Raw genomic sequence first — 10460 nt, 5'->3', positions numbered from 1 at the left:
AGATAGATAGATAGATAGATAGATAGATAGATAGATAGAAGATAGATAAATAGGAGATGATAGATAGATAGATAGATAGATAGATAGATAGATAGGAGATAGATAGATAGATAGATAGATAGATAGATAGATAGATAGATAAATAGGAGATGATAGATAGATAGATAGATAGATAGATAGATAGATAGATAGATAGAAGATAGATAGATAGATAGATAGATAGATAGATAGGAGATAGATAGATAGATAGATAGATAGGAGATAGATAGATAGATAGATAAATAGGAGATAGATAGATAGATAGATAGATAGATAGATAGATAGATAGATAGATAGATTTTTATTGATACAAATGTTATAGTGGAACAACCCGGACCCTGCGATGTATCAGTCAGATTATTGTGTGAAGGAATATTATTATCTTATAATGTGCAGAATCTTCTTCGTGTCCCGCACGCTTCCCGAGCGCTCCTTGTTTGTACCACATTGACCACATGAAGCGGCCGGCGCACTCGTGTGCGGATCAGATTATCCCTGTGTATTTCTCTCTGCTTATCCTGGCACCGGACTATAATATATGCACCATAAAGGCGTCTGCACTGTTGCTACTGTTTTCGGATTTGTCCGCCCCCACAGCCTGCTAGATTTCGCACTGTCTCTCTCCCAGCAGGACACCGTCTTCGTAACGCAAGCTACCCAAACAAACCCCTGCTCACAGGTACTCCACTGTTTTCCTTTGCCCATGGCATGGATGGAGAAGTTTATGTTTCTGCTGCGGCCGGCGCGTGTTTTTTTTTTCTTTTTGCCAGTGTGCAATGTGCTACTCTCTTAGGGTGTCACTTAAAACCATCACCGAGTTTTGTTTGGAGTGGCACAATTTACACAAGTTACGGGTTCTGCCCCTCGACATGAATCAGGACCTTGTACACCGTGTCCTAATTTATCTTTTTTGGTGTCGAGTAAGGAGCCGAGCGCCAGGTTTTTTTTCTACACGTCTGTCAGCCCTAATGTTTTTTGATTCGGCGGGACTTGGAATACGACCCATTGTAGGAGCCTCGTATTAGGAGCTGTTCAGACTCAGGGTTATAGAAAATGGGAAATCAAATGAGGGGCGACTGTACAAACAGCAGACAGACGACTCACAGAAAGGCTACAAAGGAAGTTGACATTTTTTCAATTTTGCAAATTTTGGAATGCACGTGATAATATTATACGTTACTCAAAATTCTAAAAAAGATTTTACTTGTATTTTATTGTATATTTTTTATATAGATATTATGAGAGTCCAAGGTCTGAGGGACGCAAACAGGAGATCAAACTTGGGGTTAGGCAATGTAGGGAGATATCAGTGGACAGTACAGAGATCTTTCTAAAGATCTCTTTATCAGGGATGTGAGGTCGGTAGGCCAAATCACCAACTCTGACTCCTTTACTTCTCCATAGCCCAACTCTGACTCCTCTACTTCTCCATAGCCCGATTCCAACTCCTCTACTTCTCCATAGCCTAACTCCGACTCTTTTACTTCTCCATAGCCCAACTCCAACTCCTCTACTTCTCCATAGCCCAACTCTGACTCTTTTACTTCTCCATAGCCCAACTCCAACTCCTCTTCTTCTCCATAGCCCAACTCCGACTCCTCTAATCTCCATAGCCCGACTCTGACTTCTCTACTTCTCCATAGTCCGATTTCAACTCCTTTACTTCTCCATAGCCATACTTTGACTCCTCTACTTCTCCATAGCACAATTCTCACTCCTCTACTTCTCCGTAGCCCGATTCCTACTCCTTTACTTTTCCATAGCCCAACTCCGACTACTCTACTTCTCCATAGCCCAACTCCGACTCCTCTAATCTCCATAGCCCCACTCTGACTTCTCTACTTCTCCATAGTCCGATTTCAACTCCTTTACTTCTCCATAGCCATACTTTGACTCCTCTACTTCTCCATAGCCCAATTCTCACTCCTCTACTTCTCCGTAGCCCGATTCCTACTCCTTTACTTTTCCATAGCCCAACTCCGACTCCTCTACTTCTCCATAGCCCGACCCCAACTCTTTCATAAATGGCCGACAACCATGGTTAGTCTGAAGCAGATTGTAGAATTCAAAGAAATACAAATAGTGATTGAATTCCTATAAAAGTAACAAATGTTACCTAAAATAGCAATATAAGTTTAATATAATTTAAAATAATTTCCAACTTTTTCCAACTCCACCTAAATCTCTGACTCCAACTCTGTGACTCTGATTCCACGGCCCTGCTCTTCACACCTAAGCCTGCTCTCATGTCAAGGGACGTCCTCTACACCGAATGGAAAGAAGGTTTCAAAATCTTATAGAGAGGAATCTTCACGGTAAGAGTAGTCAGACTATGGAATGTTTGGCCACAAGATGTTGCGATGGTTCTTGGACCTCCAACTATTATACGTGAAGGTCTGAATAGACCCTAGAGTATAACAATTGCACATAAGGTTTGCAAACCCAAACTTTTTGGAAAATTCGGGTTGACCCAGTTCAATCTGAACAGGTTCACTCACCTATACACGGTAGGAAAAGAGGATTTGACCCGATGGATCTGAGTCTTTTTTTCAATTTTATCAAATGTGCTACCATGTTGTTTCTATGTAAAGGGCCATCATCAAGGACATCAATGAACTTGGTTTAATACCCATGTTACTCTGTTTCTAGCCTAGACTTAACTGGTAAAAAATTGTAAGTGGCCTTATATCGCTGGGACCAGCTGGGTGTCTAATGTGTATGTGACCCTCCTGATTATGCACCAGTGGCTGATGTCGGGGGAGAGAAGGATCAAGTTCTTGGATACCAGTCTTTGGAGCCACCAGAAGTGTTTTGTTACTGCTTTCCATCCTCTTTATTGAGAACATATACACACTTTGTCCAGCTGAGAATGTGTGTGTCTATGAGGTGGTTGGAAGAGATAACTGGACCATAAAATTGGTTTATCTAATGTGTATGGCCAACCATAGAGAAGAATGCAAGCTCCCATGTACCGATGGGGGAGAGCCAGAAGGCCCCTATTATGGAGGAGAGCCAGAAGACCCCCTATTATGGGGGAGAGTCAGAAGGACCCCTATTAGGGAGGAGAGCCAGAGGACCCCTATTATGGGGGAAAGCCAGAAGCCCCCCTATTATGGGGGAGAGTCAGAAGGACCCCTATTAGGGAGGAGAGCCAGAGGACCCCTATTATGGGGGAAAGCCAGAAGGCCCCCTATTATGGAAGAGAGACAGAAGGCCCCCCATTATGGAGGAGAGCCAGAAGTCCCCCTGTTATCGAGGAGAGCCAGAAGGCCCACTATTATGGAGAGAGAGCCAGAATGCCCCCTATTATGGGGTAGAGCCAGAAGGCCCCTATTGTGGGGGAGAGCCAGAAGGCCCCCAATCATCGAGGAGAGTCAGAAGGCCCCCTATTATGGAGGGGAGCCAGAAGGCACCCTATTATGGGGGAGAGCCAGAAGGTTTCCTGTTATGGGGGAGAGCCAGAAGGTTTCCTATTATGGGGGAGAGCCAGAAGGCCCCCTATTATAGAGGCGAGCCAGAAGGCCCACTATTATGGAGAGAGAGCCAGAATGCTCCCTATTATGGGGGAGAGACAGGAGGCCCCCTATTATGGGGGAGAGCCAGAAGGCCCCCTATTATGGGGGAGAGCCAGAAGGCTCCCAATCATGGAGGAGAGCCAGAAGGCCCCCTATTATGGGGGAGAGCCAGAAGGCCCCCTATTATGAAGGAGAGCCAGAAGGCCCCCTATTATGAAGGAGAGCCAGAAGGCCCCCTATTATGGGGGAGAGCCAGAAGGCCCCCTATTATGGGGGAGAGCCAGAAGCCAACCTATTATAGAGTAGAGCCAGAAGGCTTCCTATTATGGGGGAGAGCCAGAAGGCTTCCTATTATGGAGGAGATCCAGAAGGCCCCCTATTATGGGGGAGAGCCAGAAGGCCCCCTATTATGGGGGAGAGACAGAAGCCCCCCTATTATAGAGTAGAGCCAGAAGGCCCCCTATTATGGGGGAGAGCCAGAAGGCCCTCTATTATAGAGGAGATCCAGAAGGCCCCCTATTATGGAGGAGAGCCAGAAAGCCCTCTATTATAGAGGAGATCCAGAAGGCCCCCTATTATGAAGGAGAGCCAGAAGGCCCCCTATTATAGAGGAGATCCAGAAGGCCCCCTATTATGAAGGAGAGCCAGAAGGCCCCCTATTATGAAGGAGAGCCAGAAGGCCCCCTATTTAATCTGATCTTTTTCCCAAGAAAATCTTTTTCAATGCCTTCTTTTTGATCCATTTTTGCTTTTTATCACCCCTTTAAATAGAGCGCTGCTTATAATTTATGTCCATTACATGACACCACCACATTTGCATTCCTTTGATGACATTTGCGGGACTGGTAGACGGTAGAATATATTGTATGTTTAGTGGTGTTTTCATGTTATTTTTTCTACCTCCCCTCGGATTAGCAGACGGAATAATATGTCATGAAATTGTTTGCTTTCTTCTTAATTGTTTCTAGCACACACTAGAGATCGGTTGCCCGGCCAAACACCGGTTTCATGTCTCTGACCTTAATTTAAAGTTCAGCTCTCTGATTTCATGTTCAGAGATAAAACACCTGGCGGTGACTCTGGAGACGTCTACACGTCTCTTCTCCTCGTATCAAACTGCAGCTCGGGAATATAATACGGACCTTGCTAAGAAAACATTCCCAATATACAAGTCCTTACCCCGATCCCTCACGCAGGTGCCATCTATCTGACTATACCGTCATGTCAGATGATGTTTTAGGTTGAGATAGAACTTTTTGGGTTTGATTGTTGATTATTGGGTACGATGTAATATTGTAATTGTAATTGTAATATTGCCGGGATTGGTAAGTGACGCCGCGGGCCCCACAAACACTATTATACATGGGGGTAGGGTTGAGCGATCGGGATCGGCTGGAAAATGATCGAAAATCAGATTTTAAAAGCGATCCTGAAATCTCAAGATCGGCTCAACCCTACTCGAGGAGAGGTAACGGAACATAAAAAATAGTGTTACTTACCTCTCCAGGCTCCAGGCAGGCTTCGGGCCTACTTGTGTGACGCCCCTGACCTCACATGACCGGGGCTGCCTCACAACGCATTAGGTCACATGACGTCCCGGACGTCATTGAAGATGGCTGCCATCAGCAGGGAGTGCAGTGGAGCAAGGGGTAATTAATAGTAGAGCTTTTTATGTTTGTATCCCTCCTGGGTCTCCGATTATTATACTCTGGGGTCTGAAAAGACCCTAGAGTATAATAATTGTTCATGGGTGTCCACAATGGGGCATAATACTGAGTGCAGGGGCCACTATGGGACATAATACTGTGTGCAGGGGCCACTATGGGACATAATACTGTGTGCAGGGCCACTATGGGGGATAATACTGTGTGCAGGGGCTACTATGGGGGATAATACTGTGTGCAGGGGTCACTATGGGGGATAATATTGTATGCAGGGGCCACTATGGGGTGTAAAACTGTGTGCAGGGGCCACTATGGGGGATAATACTGTGTGCAGGGGCCACTATGGGGGATAATACTGTGTGCAGGGGCCACTATGGGGCATAATACTGTGTGCAGGGGCCACTATGGGGGATAATACTGTGTGAAGGAGCCACTATGGGGTATAATACTGTGTGCAGGGGCCACTATGGGACATAATACTGTGTGCAGGGGCCCCTATGCGGCATAATAGTGCACACAGGAATGCGGGGTGGTCGGTTGGGGTCTTCGGCGTCGGTCGTTATGCCCCTGTGTACAATAGTTGGAGATGGTTCCAAAAACATGGTTCAGATAAATTACATAGGTTGTCCTAGATACCACTAAAATCAGATGAACGGTCCCGCCCCTGAGGAACAAGTATATTATATTATACAAGGATATATTCTATTTAGAGGCTGGTAACCATTACTCTCCTCAACTGCCTCGATTCAGCCAAACCTGAGATTTTTTTTATGAACCAGGGGCGTAACTTGAAGGGGTGCAGAGGGGACCCATAAGCACTGGCATCAGTATTGAAATTGAAGCTTCCATCTAAAACATAAATCATGGAGACTAGATTACCCCATGGAGACAGATTACCCCAACCACACTAAGGATGAATTCGCTGTAGGGATGATGTAGGGACAAAAGATAAATCATGCTCACGTCACCACTCTAGGTCCTATGCTACCAACTAAAACCACATACGAGAGCGCGTTTCCTTCCCAATTCTTAGACGTCTCAGGGTTCGCCAATGTCCTCGGTTCCTCTGATATCTGAGCGCCTTCCATTCTGGAGTATTATATGGCCTGTAAGAAGCGGCTGCCCTTTCCCGCACTCCACGATAATATCTGATCGAGTTTACGGTCATGAGTATTAATCCCATAAACTAACATAAAAACAACACAAACAGGATCCGGTGGCAGACTACATAATACACCCTACAGCAACACTTTGAAATACAGTTCAAGAATCCATGGATCAAAAACCCAAAAGAAGCCGGATGTAACGTTGCTTATGATCCCCTCGAGTCAATATTGGGAATGATACCTCGCTCGGAAGGAATAGGTGCCAGCTCTTAATATGGCATTACTAAAGTAAACCTGTCATTTTCCCGAAAACCTAAGTCTGTATTAAAAAAAAAAAAAAAAAAAAGTTACGATTCCCCCGGGGCGAGGGAGGTGAAAGCCGTAAACCCATAAGTTTCCATAAAAAAAATTATATTTTTTTGTAAAAATAACATATTATTTGTAGATTTGAGCCTTTCGCCGTTTCGCTGCAGCCCGACGCGCTTTGGATTTCATTTTTCTATCAAATATTTATTTGGTTTTTAACATAACTCTTCTGACCACAGAAAATTCAATTACCCCAAACTGCAGCTATCAAATTGATCGAATATGAACAGGTCTTTATGGAGAGTTGGCAGCGGGTCCCGAAGTTCACAGAGTCCCTTCCTTTGTGGAACGAGAACGGCAATCTCCCGGGACCCATTAGTGTTTTATTTGTACCTTTTTAGGAGGATTCTTTAACTATTTAGGGACTAAGTTCAATGTTAAAGGTCACCATCACCATGGATGAAAAATTCCAGGAGGAATTTTTATTTTTTTTCTAGAAACTAGACCTTTCTTGTCCTTAGGATATGTCTACAAAATTCTATTCAATGGAAGGAGGATGAGTTGCAGTACCGGACACAGCCTGTACATCAGGGTGGCGCTGTTTCGGGAAAAGCAAATCCTTTTATTTATTATGGGAAAGACTTTCAGGTCAATCAACTGATGATGAGAGAACCAGGTTTGACCTGAATTTTTGCCAAAATTTTGGGTTTGACCCAAATTTTAAATTTTTGAGGATTACCTCCCAAATATCACCATTAAACTCTGGGGTCTCATCAGAACCCACAATATAATAAGTTGAAGTCTACGAGAAGTGTGTATACGTAATGCTCATCTTCTGGGGTCTCTGGTGGTGTCTGGTTCTCTTCGGTCATCTTCCGGCCTCTTCCGGCCTCCAGGGTGACATCACGTGTCATGGGAGACTGCTGAGGGCTGTGATTGGGCCTCAGCAGTTATATAGAGGAAACCAATGCCGTGACACTTGCATTAAACCACCCGAGTGTAATAAGAGTCCTTCTGATTGTAGGACTTGAATAGGTGGAGGAACCTCAAAATTTTTTATGAACAAATCTTACGAGGTTCATCCGTCTCTATTTTTTATGGGATGGAGATCAAAGCAGTGCTCTTGGCTCGATACCGGAGATGGTCAACTGTAGACCCCGCGTAGAACAACCCTACACTCCGCTCATTGGCACCATTCAGAGCACTGTATATGCACAGCTCCATTCCTCCAGTAGTGGCTGTGTTTGGTACTGCACTTGAACGCTATTTACTTAAAGGGGTTGTGATTAACAGATAGGGAATGTCCACAAGATAAGAGAACAAATATCAAAGTGATCTGACCCCAAGTGATCATGAGAATGGGGACCGAAAGTTCCCCATATCTCCTCCTTGTGAATCGAGCACCAGTGCACCTGCCTGAGCAGCAGTCCAGTCTCTGCTATGGGACTGCCAGGACAACATTCTCCAGCAGCACCCACAGCCACATAGATATGACTGGAGCACTGGTCGTGAAGGTGCCCTGTCGCTCATTACACAAGGAGGCTTTATGGGAACCTTTGGTCCCCATTCTCCAGATTGCTGTGGGACCCTGGAATAGGACCCTCAGTGATCTGACACATCCCCTCTCCTGGTGTCTGGTAAACAGTTAAGGGACACAGCACTGTCTCACTGTCTGGAGCATCATGGCCTCTTCAGTCAGTAGTAGAGTTGAGTGATCAGGATTGGAAAACATCGGATCCCGATCGGTGATCGAGCAAATTTCACGGGATCGGGTGGAAAATGATCGGAAATCGGATTTCAAAAACGATCCTGAAATTTCAAGATCGGCTCAACCATACATATCACTTTGTGATAACTAGGGTTAAGCGATCGGGATTGGGAAAGGTCGGATCTCGATCGGCGATTGAGGAAATTTCACGATTGCGATCGGCTGGAAAATGATCGAAAATTGGATTTTGAAATCTCAAGATTGGCTCAACCCCACTGTATATATAATATACAATTAGGGTTGAGTGATTGGGATCGGAAGATCGAATCTCGATCGAATCTCGATCGACGATCTAGCAAATTTCACGATCGGCATCGGCTGGAAAATGATCGGAAATCGGATTTTGAAATCTCAAGATCGGCTCAACCCTAAAGGTGTCTTTTCCCATAAAGAATCATTGACTAGGGTTGAGCAATCAGGATTGGAAAAGATCAGATTCTGCTCGGTGATCGAGCAAATTTCACGATCTGGAAAATGAACGGAAATCGGATTTTAAAAACGATCCTGAAATCTCTAGATCGGCTCAACCCTATCCAGTCGCTGGACTCCCACCAACCCAATATGCCTGGCCTATTCTAAGGATAGCCATCAATTCTGCAGATCGAGAGGACACCGCAAGTTGGACCCTCTTGAGGACATGGGTTGTCCTAACTGATCCATCCCTTTAAGTACTGTAGCTCACATTGTGACCCTTTCATGAGAACATTAACCCTTTAAATCTCTTGATCTAATTGGTTTTCTCTGTAGGCAATTCTTCTAAACGTACCAAAGATTCCCAATTTGCGTTAGATGGGGTTGAATTCTACCCATCGCTTGTATTGGCCTAGTTACAGCCTCCATTTTTTTTTCCAATTAAAGGCATAAATATACTAAGTGGTTTTTCGGCAAGGAAGGAGAATCGGGATGGAAAAATAAGAAAATGCAAGGAGCAAAGTAAAGGAGACGGTGTAATGGCGATTATTCACACACGGGGAAATCTCAATAGAACGTAGACTGAAGCCAGACAGTTAACCGTTTCCTCCCCCCAAGCCATGACTCCAATGGGCTGGTAATGGAGCTGTCATAATGTTATAATGGATCTCCACTTGAAACCTGCGGACTGCTATTTAAGGTTTCAGAAATCATCTTATAAAATCTTCGGTTACCTTCTTCCCCCCCTTTAAGGCCGGCGAGCTAATGGATTTGGAATTGCTTTGGAAGGTCGACAGCTTTTTCTAATAATGGAAAACAGAAACAGGTTTTGGGTTAATGCTCATATTTGTAACAGGGAGCAGGGGCTCTTCCCCATACGTCCCTATGGATAGACCTAGACGTGAATCCTCCAGGCTCCACCGAGTAATGGAACATGTGTTGAACATTCAGGTTATTACTTGCTATGACTCTAGGACCAGGTTCACACCATGTTTTTGAGTCTTGTGTAAAGATACTGCATTCTGTTCAATACATTTACCAATAGGGAATAGAAATGGGTCTGGCCGAAGTGATCAATCTACGTCCTAGTTTACAGCAAAAATCACAGTAAAACTGCTTTGTGCAGGACCTACACTCAGGACCTACACTCATAAGATCACATGACCACATATGTGCAGGTCCTGCTGTTGAAAGATAAGATCACATGACTATGTCTATACAGGACTGGAGCCAGAAGGGAGCGAGGCCAAGGAGCAGAACATGAGTTGAAGTGCAAGTGTAGGAGGGTCACGGTTTGGGCTCTAGATTAGTTTGGGGGTCTGTATTTAGAAGGTCTTTAGGGGGCTGCATTTATTTAGAAAGATTATTTATTTTGGATGGGTTTGGGGATTGTAATGGTTTAGGTCAAGGTGTGTATTGTTTATGGATGTCTATTACTCCTGAGTCTGAGTTTACTTTGGGGGTCTGGTCTGTGGTCTGAATTTATTTGGGGGTCTGGTGTGTGGTCTGAATTCATTTGGGGGTCTGGTCTGAATTTATTTGGGGGTCTGGTGTGTGGTCTGAATTTATTTGGGGTCTGGTGTGTGGTCTGAATTTACTTTGGGGGTTTGGTCTGTGGTCTGAATTCATTTGGGGGTCTGGTCTGTGGTCT

Source organism: Leptodactylus fuscus, chromosome 6 (genome assembly GCF_031893055.1).
Source record: "Leptodactylus fuscus isolate aLepFus1 chromosome 6, aLepFus1.hap2, whole genome shotgun sequence".
Lineage (NCBI taxonomy): Eukaryota > Metazoa > Chordata > Amphibia > Anura > Leptodactylidae > Leptodactylus > Leptodactylus fuscus.
This window is presented reverse-complemented; position numbering follows the sequence as displayed.